The following is a 12,523-nucleotide window of genomic DNA, read 5'->3' as shown; positions in this document are numbered from 1 at the left end:
CTACAAGCTATCAGGAACAGTATCCCTGATGAGGCCCCGGCACACCTGGTGGCTGAGCTTTGTGAAGCAAATACTCACCAGCAACTACACACCACACCACAGAAACATTAACCCAGGAACCAATCCCTATAACAAACCCCATTGCCTTCTCTATCCCCGTGTCTACTCTAGTGACACCATCACAGGAACCAGCCACACCATCAGAGGCTCATTCACCTGCACATCTACTAATGTGATATATGCCATCTTTTGCCAGCAATGCCCCTCTGCCATGTAAATTGGCCAGACTGGACAGTCTTTATGTAAAAGGATAAATGGACACAAGTGAGACATCAGGAATAGTAACATACAAAAGCCAGTGGAACACTACTTCAATCTCCCTGGACACTCAATAACAGATTTAGAAGTAGCCATTCTTCAACAAAAAAAACTTCAACAATAGACTTCAAAGAGAAATTGCAGAACTACAATTCATGTGCAAACTTAACACCATCAATTTGGACTTGAATAGAGACTGAGAGTGGCTGGCTCACTACAAAATCAATTTTCCCTCTCTTGGTATTGACACCTCCTCACTAATTATTGAAAGTGGACCACAACCACCCTAACTGAATTGGCTTTCAGCATTGGTTGTCCACTTGTAAAGTAACTCCCTTCTCTTCATTTGCCTATACATATTTATGCCTGTATCTGTAATTTTCACTCCATGCATCTGAAGAAGTGAGTTTTTTACCCACGAAAGCTTACGCCCAAATAAATCCGTTCGTCGTTAAGGTGCCACTGGACTCCTCGTTTTTCCACTGAAAGAATGAAAATGATGATCAAAAATGGGAAACTAGTAAATGAGGGGAAGACAGACTTTTCTCACTATCTGGCTCACAACTATGAACTTCACTCTCACAATACTTTAGAATGATCATGAAACTGCTGGAATGTAAGAAACACTCCTTTGACTCTACTTTTCCACAATAACCACACATTCAAAATATTATCTGTATTATATAGAAAAAAAAAATTCAGTTGTCAATAACAAACTGTGCTCTTTCTTCCTTCGCTTTCCTCTGTCACGTGTCATCTTAAAAGAGTAAGCTCCTCTGGGCAGGGACCATGTCACATTATATATTTGTGCAGTGCCTATCACAAAATCAAACACTACAGCCCTGCCCCTGTCCTGAAGCCTCGCTCCTTCCCAGAGACTCTGCCCCCGACTCACTACATTCCCCCTCCCTGAGTGGCTCACTGTCCCCCACCCTCACTCACTTTCACTGAGCTAGGGTAGGGGGTTGGAGTGTGAAAGGGGGTGAGGGCTCTAACTGGAAATGCAGGCTCCATCGTGGGGCCAGAAATGAGAGGTTCAGGGTGCAGGAGGGGGATCCAGCCGGGGGGTGGGGCCGAGGAATTCAGAGTGGGGGAGGGGGATTTAGATTGAAGCAGGGGGTTGGAGTGTGGGAGGGGGTAAGGGCTTTGAGCTGGGGATGCTGGCTCTGGAATGGGGCCAAGAATGAGGAGTTTGGAGTGCAGGAGCGGGTCCAGGATGAGGGGGTGGGGCTGAGGGATTAGGAGTGCATGAAGAGGCTACAGGTTGAGGCAGAGGGTTGTAGTGTAGGAGGATGTACAGGCTCTGGGGTGGAAATGCAGGCTCTCGGGTAGGACCAGGGATGAGGGATATGGGGTATAGGAGGGGGCTCCAGGTTGGGGGGGGGGTCAGCCCCTCAGGGTTGGGGCATAGGTTTACCTCAGGCAGTTCTGGCCAGCAGCACAGCAAGGCTAAGGCAGGTGCCCTGCCTGTCCTGGCTCCATGTGCCTCAGAAGCAACCAGCAGGTCCAGTTCCTAGGCAGTGAGGCCAGGAGGCTCTGTGCACTGCTTTCGCCCACAGGCACTGCCACACCCAGCTTCCATTGGTCAGGAGTACAGAACAAGTGCTCGGGGCAGGGACAGAGTGCAGAGCCCCATGCCCTGCCCCCCGCCCCACCTAGAAGATGGACCTGCTGGCCGCTTCTGGGGCGCAGCACGGTGTCAACCAGGACAGGTAGGGACTAGCCTGCCTTAGCACCGCAGCACCGTGAACCAGACTTTTAATGGCCCAGTCAGTGGTGCTGACCGGAGCCACCAGGGTCCCTTTTCGACCGGGTGTTCTGGTCAAAAACTGGATACCTGGTCACCCTGGCCCTCTAGGAGCCATTGTAATATAAACGTTCTAAAAACAAAACAAAACAAGAAATTCCTTCCATTTGGAAGATGGACAAAAAATAATCCCATATATTTCTTTATAGAAAAGTACTACATTGTACAGTAAATTAGAATGGTAAGGACAATTATGAGATGACAAATTTTACAATGACTAATGATAAAGTGATCAGCCAACTTTCAGCTCAGCAGAAGGTAAAAGTTCACATACCTTTTTAAGTGTTGATGTTCTACGGAGGTATCCTTAATCCTGTTCTCCAGAGTTCAAATATTCTGACTGTTCCTTTTCTTCACTTCTTCTCTTTTTTAAATAATGTTCTTAAAATTCCCAAGGAACTCTGTATAAAAACAGACATTTATTTTTTCATCTATTTTACTGAACTCTTTAGTCCTTTACAATAATTTCAACTTCAACCAGATCATTTGCATTTTCAGATTGTTTCATGTCTTCAACTGATAAAGGGCTTGGAGGAAACAGAAGGAGCTAAGATTATTCTAATGACCAAGAGCCATATCTGCCACCAGTTTCTATACGGAACTCCAAGTGAAGGATATAGTTTTGCTTAAATATATATGGCACAGAATGATTACAATAGCTAGACTGCCTAAATTTACTGGAAGTAGAAAAGCTTATTTTTATTTTTTTGGTGGTATTTCATTCTGTTAAGTGGAAATCAGACAACTGACTATAACTCTGCAAATACATTTGAAATAAAACAAAATTTAGTACAATAACACTGTGCAAAGAGCAACTCCTTACCCCATCCTCAACAATATACACAGGTTCTCTCCTCCCCGCTTCCATGCTGCTTTGGCTTTGCAATAACTCATACACTGCAGCACAAACACTTAAGGCTAAATTTCCTTCTCAAGATTGGGGTTTCCCTTCAGAATCTCCTCTCCCCTAGTGCCCTCTGCTAAGAGAGTGCATTCCACTGCCTTCATTTCCTAATTGGGCCAATTCACTGATGTGAATCTCCAGTAACTACCCTGAACAGAGTTTTAGCTTTCAGCAGAAAAGCCTTGCATTCCTTGGCCTGGTCTACACTACGCGTTTATACCGAATTTAGCAGCGTTAAACCGATTTAACCCTGCACCCGTCCATACAATGAACCCTTTATATCGATATAAAGGGCTCTTAAAACCGATTTCTGTACTCCTCCCCGACGAGGGGAGTAGCACTCAAATCGGTACTGCCACATCGGATTAGGGTTAGTGTGGCTGCAATTCGACAGTATTGGCCTCCGGGCGGTATCCCACAGTGCACCATTGTGACCGCTCTGGAAAGCCTGAATCGGCTGCACTGGCCAGGTAGACAGGAAAAGCCCTCCTGCAAAACTTTTGAATTTCATTCCTGTTTGCCCAGCATGGAGAGCTCCAACCAGCACAGGTGACGCACACAGAGCTCATCAGGCAACAGGTAACAATGCAGTCTCCTGAGAATCGAAGAAGAGCTCCAGCATGGACTGCACGGGAGGTAACTTTGGAAGTCTGATCGCTGTATGGAGAGGATTCCGTGCTAACAGACTCGTCCCAAAAGAACGAAAGAAAAAAATTTGAAAGAGATTTCCAAGGCCATGATGGCAGAGGCCACACAGGGACTCAGTACAGTGGCTGTGTAAAGTTAAAGGAAGCTGCAACAAAGCCTACCGGAGAAAACGCAAAGAAGCAAACGGAAGGTCCGGGGGGCAGGGCCGAAAACATGAACGCTTCTACGCTGAGGTGGCATGCAAATTCTATGGGGGGAACCGCCAAACACTAAACCCCACCACTGTCCGTGGATCCAAGTGGTGGTGGTGGTAATCCTGAGCCATGCCTGAGGATCCTGTGGATGGGGAAGATGAGGCAGAGACAAGCTTTTTCTCACCCAGAGCGGAATTCCCTTCTTAGCAGAAGGGTATTGATTGCCCAAGCTACTTGGATCACAGCAGCCGCCACGGTAGATTTGCCCACTTTGAATTGATTACCGACTGACCGATAGCAGTCAGGTGTTGCAAGCTTCCATAGGGCTATCGCCACTCTCTTCTCAACTGTCAGGGCACGTCTCATCTTGGTATTCCTGTGCTTCAGGGCATGGGAAAGCAACCCACAAAGTTCCATGAAAGTGCCCTTACGCATACGAAAGTTTCGCAGCCACTGGGAATCATCCCACACCTGCAACACTATGTGGTCCCACCAGTCTGTGCTTGTTTCCTGGGCCCAAAATCGGTGTTCAATGGCTAGAACCTGCCCCATTATCAGCATGATCTCCAAAGCGCAGGGGCCCACAGTTTGAGAGAATTCTTGGTCCATGTCCTCATCACTCTCGTCGCCGCGCTGCTGTAGTCGCCTCCTCCTCGACTGGTTTTGCAGGCCCTGGTTCAGCACTGACTGCACAAGAATGCGCGAGGTGTTTACAACATCCATGACTGCTGTCTTGAGCTGAGCAGGGTCCATGCTTGCCGTGCTATGGCGTCTGCACAGTTCACCCAGGGAAAAAGGCGCGCAACGGTTGTCTGCTACTTGCACAGAGGGAGGGGTGAGGCTGTACCCAGAACCACCTGCAACAATGTTTTTTGCCCCATCAGGCACTGAGGTCTCAATCCAGAATTCCAATGGGCGGGGGAGACTGCGGGAACTATGGGATAGCAGTGCAAAGCTCCGAAAATCGACACTAGCCTCGGTACATGGACGCACACCACCGAATTAATGTGCTTAGTGTGGCCGCACGCACTTGACTTTATACAATCTGTTTTAAAAAACCGGTTTCTGTAAAATCGGAATAATCCCATAGTGTAAACATACCCCTAGATAGGGTCTTCAAATTTGCCACTCTACTAAAGATAGACCACTTACTTAGCATACACACATCACAGTAATTGATAAAAAGTATGTATATGGATTTGTATAATTTTTAGTGTTTACACAACTGCATGGGACATGTAGGAGCCAGATTTTATAATGTACGATAAGAATTAATGCATGATTTGATTTCATTCTGTCAGCCATCCTTTTTGAATAGCTGAAAGGAATGACAAACCAGAACAATCCTTCTGACTGATTATGGTCATCTTTTGTTTTAGATTAAGTTATAATGTCTACTATGGTTTCCTATATGTGTTACAAATTAGGCACTAGTTAAATATACGTTTCTTTGTTTTAAGGTTTAGTAAGAAAGAGACAGCATTCTCTATTGTGTTTATGTTAAGTAGATTAGAAAAAACATTGAAGGCAAGGTTTAATTTGCAATGCCTTTTTGCTCCATATAAAATACTACTGTTTGTATTCTCAATCTGTTTGTGTGAATGAGGATGTATGCATCAGGAAAAGATAAGGTGTAAAGGCCACTGTTATAGCCAGAGTCAAGGAAGAAAAAGTCAAGAGACTTAAAGGTCATCAAAGAATCATCAACGCAGATCCATAATGAAGGGCAGATTGATGACCCTGAGGTAAAGGCTGGGACCCGGAGGACAACTGATTAAATCAGAACAAAGGACAGGATGACCCTCTCGGAGGTGTATTCGAATGTTTACACAAATTAAGAAGTAATCGGTCCATAGACTTCAACAACGGAAAAAAACCTATAAGAACCAGGGTGCTTGGCCACGGAACTTGGGTTTGTCTTGCCATGCTCCAGGAGCATTGGATCATGACCGACAAGAGCCCAGCTCCATACTCGTGCTCAATCTAACTGGCCATTAGATTGATTCGAGCTATAACAGACTGGTAACTATGAACATTCCTGGCAGGACACAGAGAGAGAGAGAGTGTGTGTGTGTGAGACTGAAAAGCATACGCTAACTATTGTATTCTCAATAAATGCTGTGTATTTACCTTCCTCTATAAAGATCCCATGTGCTTTGTATGAGCATAACAGACAGATATATTCAAATGACGTGTGTCAAATATATATTACATACTTAAGTGTGTCTGTTACAGCTATCCCCGTATTCCATTTTGTTTCTTACAGCTGTCCCCATACTCCATTTTGTTTTTGTTCTCCTCCTGTGGCCGCCCCTCCCTGGCTGTTAAGTTGTTTACCAGGGCCACTGCCCTTCTCAAAAGGAGGCCCCTTAAAAGTTGGTTTAACCAGAGCCACTCGCCCTTTCTCAAAGGGGATGGACACTATGCTTGCAATGCTAAGTGGGAACGCATGCACCTGTTCAAAGGGTTAGTCCTGTTATCACCTGTTAAACCTGGGCTATGGTGTAGGGTATGACAATGTCCAGAGCTGCAAGACCATGTGTGTTTTAAGATCCTGCGGCAGAGTCATAGGCCTCATGTTCGCTTTTGAGTCACCTATTGCACAGGATGCTGCCCAGGGCATGTCTCTGTGCTCATCCTGCAGGTATATTTCCCTGATGCCCTCCTCCCTGTGACAGAGGGAGGATGCCTATCAGGATTACTGACCGGGGAAACTGCCTAGTTCTAGTTTGCCGATTAAAACAGACATTTTGAAAACACATCGGAAAGTTCCTGCCATTGCTGCCTCGTCTGATCAGCAGGGTTGGGTCCTTTCTCCACTTTTGTTTTATTTTACGAGGACAAGTCAATGGCTAGGCCGCCTGCGAGATTCTCTAATCTCACTGTCTGTATACACTGAGAAAAGAGCGATATCGCAGCCTCCGCGTTCAGGAACTCACCTTTGACTCACAGAACGAATTGCCCTGAGAGAATCTCCTGATTATCGCACAGTACGGGTGTATACATAGCACTGTTCGATGTTGCTTCTGCTGCTCTGCCTTCGCTGCTACCTGGGCTCGTAAGAATCCCTCTGTGAAACTTTCCATACTGTTTATTTTATTTTATTATTTTTTTTATTTTAGCTGCTGGCTCTGTCTCCCCAGCAGACAGATCAAGCTAAACTTGGTCTGTGGTCTTAAAACCTCTCCTAAACTCCGCCTCGGCACTTTGCCACTAAAAATAAGGTTTTGTGCCACTGTGGGCTTGTGGGGGCTCTCTGCTTTCAGCTGTATCCATGCTGCAGCCACCATCCCTTGGCTCTTGGGGATCTGAGAGCACTATACCTATTGCGCTCGTTAAGCTTCCACCAGTAGCATACGGCACCATACGGTTTTGTTTTTTTAGTATAATAAGTCATGAGTTTAAGATTGTGTAGATGGCTGTAATTGTTTTTTTCACCTTGCACCTTGTTATTGTTGTGTGTGTTTGCTCCCATTAGTTGCTTGTATAGATTTTGCTTAGATGTGTATTGGGTGTTTCGTAGTCTTGTTGGATTGAAGCTAAGGATAAAGGTTTTTGCTAGCTTGAGATGTCTTCCCGCTGTCCCCGTCGTCTCCTGAAGACTTTATACCCCCATGTCTGTTTTTCCCGCTTCCATATCCTCCCGTCCCAGGTCTTTTGCTGTGCTTCTCCGTGGTTCATACCTGTTATAATCTTTGCCTGCTTTTTCGTCGCCTATCTGACTCTCTTGAACTTCCAATCTCCTTTGCTGCTCTCCCCCCCCGCGTCTTTTGCAACTTCCGTACCATACTCCAACCCCTTGCTGTTGCTGCCTACGCGTACTTCCCTAAACCTGTTGTGGCCGTCTTGTTTCCCTGCTTTTGAGTGTCCGCTTGCTGCGTTAAACCTCCTCTAGCCCTGTTTTAACTTCTCCGCTGCCCCCCTCCCTATGACCGAAGATCGTTCACACTTGCTCCCCAGTGTTGACCTCTACTCCATCTCACGACTTCAGAGTCTCTCTCCTGCTTTCAGTCCGCACTCTCTCTCTCATCAGTTGCACTAATCATTCACGTCCCCCTCCCCCTCCCTGTTTCTTGACCAGCCTTAGGAGACTCTTGCTTATCCAGCCTCCCAAATTAAGTCAGTACATTTCTACATTGGCAATTTCATATCACCCATATTGTATTATCTTGCAATTGTGATTCTACAATTTTATTGTGATTATAACCTATCCATTGGTTGCCTCCACTTTTCTGATATACTTTGTATTTGCATTGATACCATTGTGTGTACATTTGGTTGTATAAGGCCACTAACCACTTAATACATTCTATCTAAAATTGTTGACCATTCTATATAGAAGCTACCATTTTATTTTGCATCTCTTTTTGGTACATTTTGCATTCCACACTGTATCTAGAGTTGTTTTCCTATATAAAGTGAGTTGCTTATTGACTGTACTGTATCCCATTGTGCTGAACCCCATTACTGTACCCCACTGTTTAGAACTCCCTACATGTTCAATAAGAACCCACCCCATCATTGTCTATTGTAAACACCCTATACACCCCATCCCATCGTATTTCATTGTTAAATTCGCACCACTTCCTTTTTCCTTTAATAAAGAAATTAATTGGCACCCCACCTGTGTGGTAATTGCTCCCCAAGATCCCATATATCTGCAGGCAGGGACAAAGTGTTGCATAATATCAAAGGTATACCTAAACAAAGATAAATCTAAACTAGGATTTTCAAAGAAGCCTAAGGTTCTCATGGACCCAGCTCCCAAGTCTCCTTGGCAAGAAAGGCTGCAGAGGCTGCTTGCAATCTGATTAGGATGCTAGCATGGTCAATCAGTGTAGTTATATTAGGCATGTCATAGCACAAACGTATACAGAAGGAAATCCACGATAAGATTCTTTGAGAAGAAACTGGAAAGGCCCTTCATTTTGTCTGCAATTGCCAGGAACAACTGCAAGGATGATCTAAATGGTTTAGTCCTGTCCAAGTAAAATGTTAATGCTTCCCTAACATCTAATGTGTGGAGTCTCTCTTCATCCCTGTGAGCATGAGGCTCCAGGAAGAAAGTTGGTCAACATATTGCCTGACAAATGGAGATGTGAGAAACCACATTGGTAAGAAATTTCAAATAAGGGAGTAGGTACAACTTGTCCTCGTAGAAGGCTGTGAACACAACGTCACACACTAGACCCCTTAATTCACCCTTAATTATTGGCCCAGGTGATTGCCACCAAAAGCCAACATTCAGTGAGAGATGGAACAACAAGTAGCCAACAGCTGAAAAGCAGAATCCATTAATTTTGTTAACACCAGGTGCAAGGGCAATCCTCTACTTCGGGACGTAACCAGTCCAAACCCTTCAAAAACACAGTGACATTGAACTAGAGAAAAGTGATCAGTTGGAGGATGAAAAGATGAAATAGCTGCTAGATGGACCCAAATGGAACCAAAGACAAGACCCTGCTGTTTCAGAAATAACAAACAGTCCCGCATGTGTCGTATCAGAGCTCAGACCAGCAAAACCCCTTTCTGCTGGGACTAGATGGAGCGTCTCTTCCACTTCACCAGGTAAGTATACCTAACATGAGGTTTTCTACTAGTTAAGACAACATTTTATAGCTCCTTTGAACAGATCTTTCTCTGATGTGCTAACTATACACTATCCAGGCTGTGAAGTGAAAGGCCTTCAGACTGGAATGGAGGAGGCAACCATGGTCCCGTGAGATCACATCTGGGTTCATGGGCAACGTCAATGGACACCTGATTGAGTGGTTCAGCAGTGGAAAACAAACGTTAGTGAGACCACAGTGATACTATGAGTATCACAAAAGCATGATCTTGTTTTATTTTTAACAATACTCTGGATAGGAATGGAAGGTGAATAGGAAAGCATCCAAGATGAAGCCTGGATTGTGACCAGCTCATGAACAAAACTGATGACACTTCCTGTTGATTTTTTTGGAAACTGGTCTATGTGGGGAACCTCTCACAGCTAGAAAATGAACCTGGAGATATCTGAGTAAAGAAACGACTTTCTGTGGCTGGTAAAAAACCTGCTCAACCCATCTGTCAGACAATTCTGGATACCCAGAAGTTGGGAAATTTCAAGATGTATTCAATTGGTAATACAGAAGTCCCACAGAAGCATTGCCTTTTGGTATAGCCAGGTCGATCTGGCCCCTCCCTCCTTGTTCACATAGGGACAATACAGAAGCCATAGTCTAAGTACTAGTAAATTCCTTCTCTTGACATGGATAAGGGATGCATGACACACTAGTCAAAGGGCTCTGAACTCTCTTACATATATATGCAGAGTTAAGTCCTGGCCAGCACATAGCCATTGAGCATGCAGGGATCCCAGGTAAAACCCTAACCCAGGGTAGAAGCATCTGTAACCAGAGTTAGAGTATACTGTAAAGCAGCAAATGATAATTCTGCACACACATTGGATGGATCTGTCCACCCACCCAAAAAGGCTAAGACTCGTGTGGGCACCTGAAGCAGCATGTGAAGAGGATGATGGACCCAGGAATACACTGAGCTCAGCCACCCCTGCAGCCTCCTGAGATGCAGCGTGGCTCACTGAACCACATTTAAGTACATGATGCCAAATGGTCCAGAAGTCTGAGACAATTCCATATTCTTCTGGTAGGATGGGTCTTCGTGTCTGAAGAAGTGACCAATATCATCTGGAACCAGGATTGTGGGAGGAATGCCTTACTTCTGTAGACTCCAAGATTTCTCCTATAAACTTTATCCTTTGTGAATGCGATAGGATTGACTTTTCCTTGACAATAAGCAATCCCAATGCACTGGATTATGGCTATGCTGGACAGCACCTGGCCCCTAGATTGGCCTCCTATCCACCAGTCGTCTAGGTACAGAAAACACTCAAATTCCTGGATTTCCTCGGGAATGCTGCCATGCACTTTGTGAACACATGTGAGGCTGTAGACAGGCCAAATTGCAGGACTGCAAACTGATAGTGAAAATGGATGATTATAAATCTGAGTAATTTGCTGTGGCTTTGGTGCATCACTACATGAAAATAAGCATCTTTTAAGAAGAGGGCAGCATATCAGTCACAAGGTCCCAGGGAAGGGATAACAGAAGCCAGTGACCACAGAAGAGGTTATTTTCTTTAGGTATTTGTTGAGCTTTCACAGTTCTAGTATGGGTCTAAAACCTCCTTTGTTCTTGGGATTAGGAAGTAGCAAGAATAAAACCTTTTTCTCTGTATAACAGAGGAACTGCCTCTATGACTCACAAAAGAGAAAAGATTGTAGTTCCCAAAGCAGAAGTTCATTGTGAGAGTGGTTCCTGAAAAGAGACAGAAGGGCGGCAGGAGAGGGAGGAGGAGTGAATGAAAATAAACTGAAGGATATATCCCAATTCCACTGTGCTTAAGACCCCTGGCTTGAAATGATGCCAGTCCAAGCACTTAGGAAGTGGGGAAACACCACAGTAGGAGAAGCTGGCAAACTGGTAGATTGTCCTCAACAAGCATTTCAAATTGACTGCTTGATATTTCCAAGCTGCGCGCATGAACTGCCAGCAGATGAAAGAATAGGTGGAGGAATCGTTACTCCTGTAACTTTTTCCTTTCTTCCTAGGCTGGCCTTGGTAGTGAAACCTAAAAGAAGCATACTGATGAGGCTGCTGTGGACAGAACTGCTTCTTCTTTGATACTGGTATTGTGACAAAGTTCCTCCTCTACGTTGGTGGGTCCTGTGCTTATTGGCAAATTTGCTTGCCTTACAGATTTACCCTGTGGGTCAGGAAAGAATCCAGAGACCTTCCCCTCTGGTAGAAGCCACAGTCCAGGTCAATTCCTTCTGTGTTTGATCAGGAGGCGGGAGGTTTGGGCGGAACCCGGGCCTGCCCTCTACTCTGGGTTCCAGCTCAAGGCCCTGTGGATTGCAGCTGTCTAGAATGCCTCCTGGTACAGTCATACGACAGCTACAACTCCCTGGGCTACTTCCCAATGGCCTCCTCCCAACACCTTCTTTGTCCTCACCACCAGACCCTCCGCCTGATGTCTGATAACACTTGTACTTCTCAGTCCTCCAGCAGTATGCCTACTCACTCTCAGCTTCCTGCACCTCTCACTCCCAGCTCCTCAGACGCACTTCCTCTCCTCTGTCTCCCTGGCTTCCCCTGGCCTGACTGGAGTGAGCCCTTTTATAGGATCAGAGGGGCCTTAATTAGAGTCCGGTGCTTAACTGCCTCACCTGACTCTTAGCAGGTTAATTGGAATCAGGTATCCTCATTGGCCTGGAGCAGCCTCTGCTCTGGTCACTCAGGGAACAGCAAACTGCTTATCCAGTGGCCAGTATAGCTCCCTTCTACTACTCTGCTGTTCCCAGCTGGCCTGGGTCTATCACAGTATATAAAAACCCAAAGACTTAAGTATAGCCACAAACATCCGTGCATTATAATAGCTGATGTCACAGCTCTGGCAGCATAATCCACAGCACCTAATGTGGTGAGGTCCTAGCCACCATCTTTCCCTCAGCCACGACAGACCGAAACTTGTCTCCCCTCCTCTGACAACTTGTCCATACACTTTAAAACATTGTCCCAAAGGTAGAAATCATAACATTGCAGCAGAGCCTGCTGATTAGCAATCCGGGGGTATACTCCGGCACTTGA

The 12,523-nt window shown here is 45.5% G+C and overlaps 1 protein-coding gene across 10 annotated transcripts in view; it reads right to left on the bottom strand.

Moving 5' to 3' along the window:
- Positions 1-12,523, bottom strand: part of FER (FER tyrosine kinase) — a 438,602-nt gene that overhangs the window by 398,781 nt on the left and 27,298 nt on the right. For all 10 annotated transcript variants that reach the window (XR_012656117.1, XM_075067143.1, XM_032762616.2 and 7 more), the window contains one exon: positions 2,400-2,526. The gene's annotated coding sequence lies outside the window, so the exon portion shown is untranslated. The remainder of the gene's footprint in view (positions 1-2,399; positions 2,527-12,523) is intronic.

Source organism: Chelonoidis abingdonii, chromosome 6, assembly GCF_003597395.2.
Source record: "Chelonoidis abingdonii isolate Lonesome George chromosome 6, CheloAbing_2.0, whole genome shotgun sequence".
Lineage (NCBI taxonomy): Eukaryota > Metazoa > Chordata > Testudines > Testudinidae > Chelonoidis > Chelonoidis abingdonii.
This window is presented reverse-complemented; position numbering and strand designations above follow the sequence as displayed.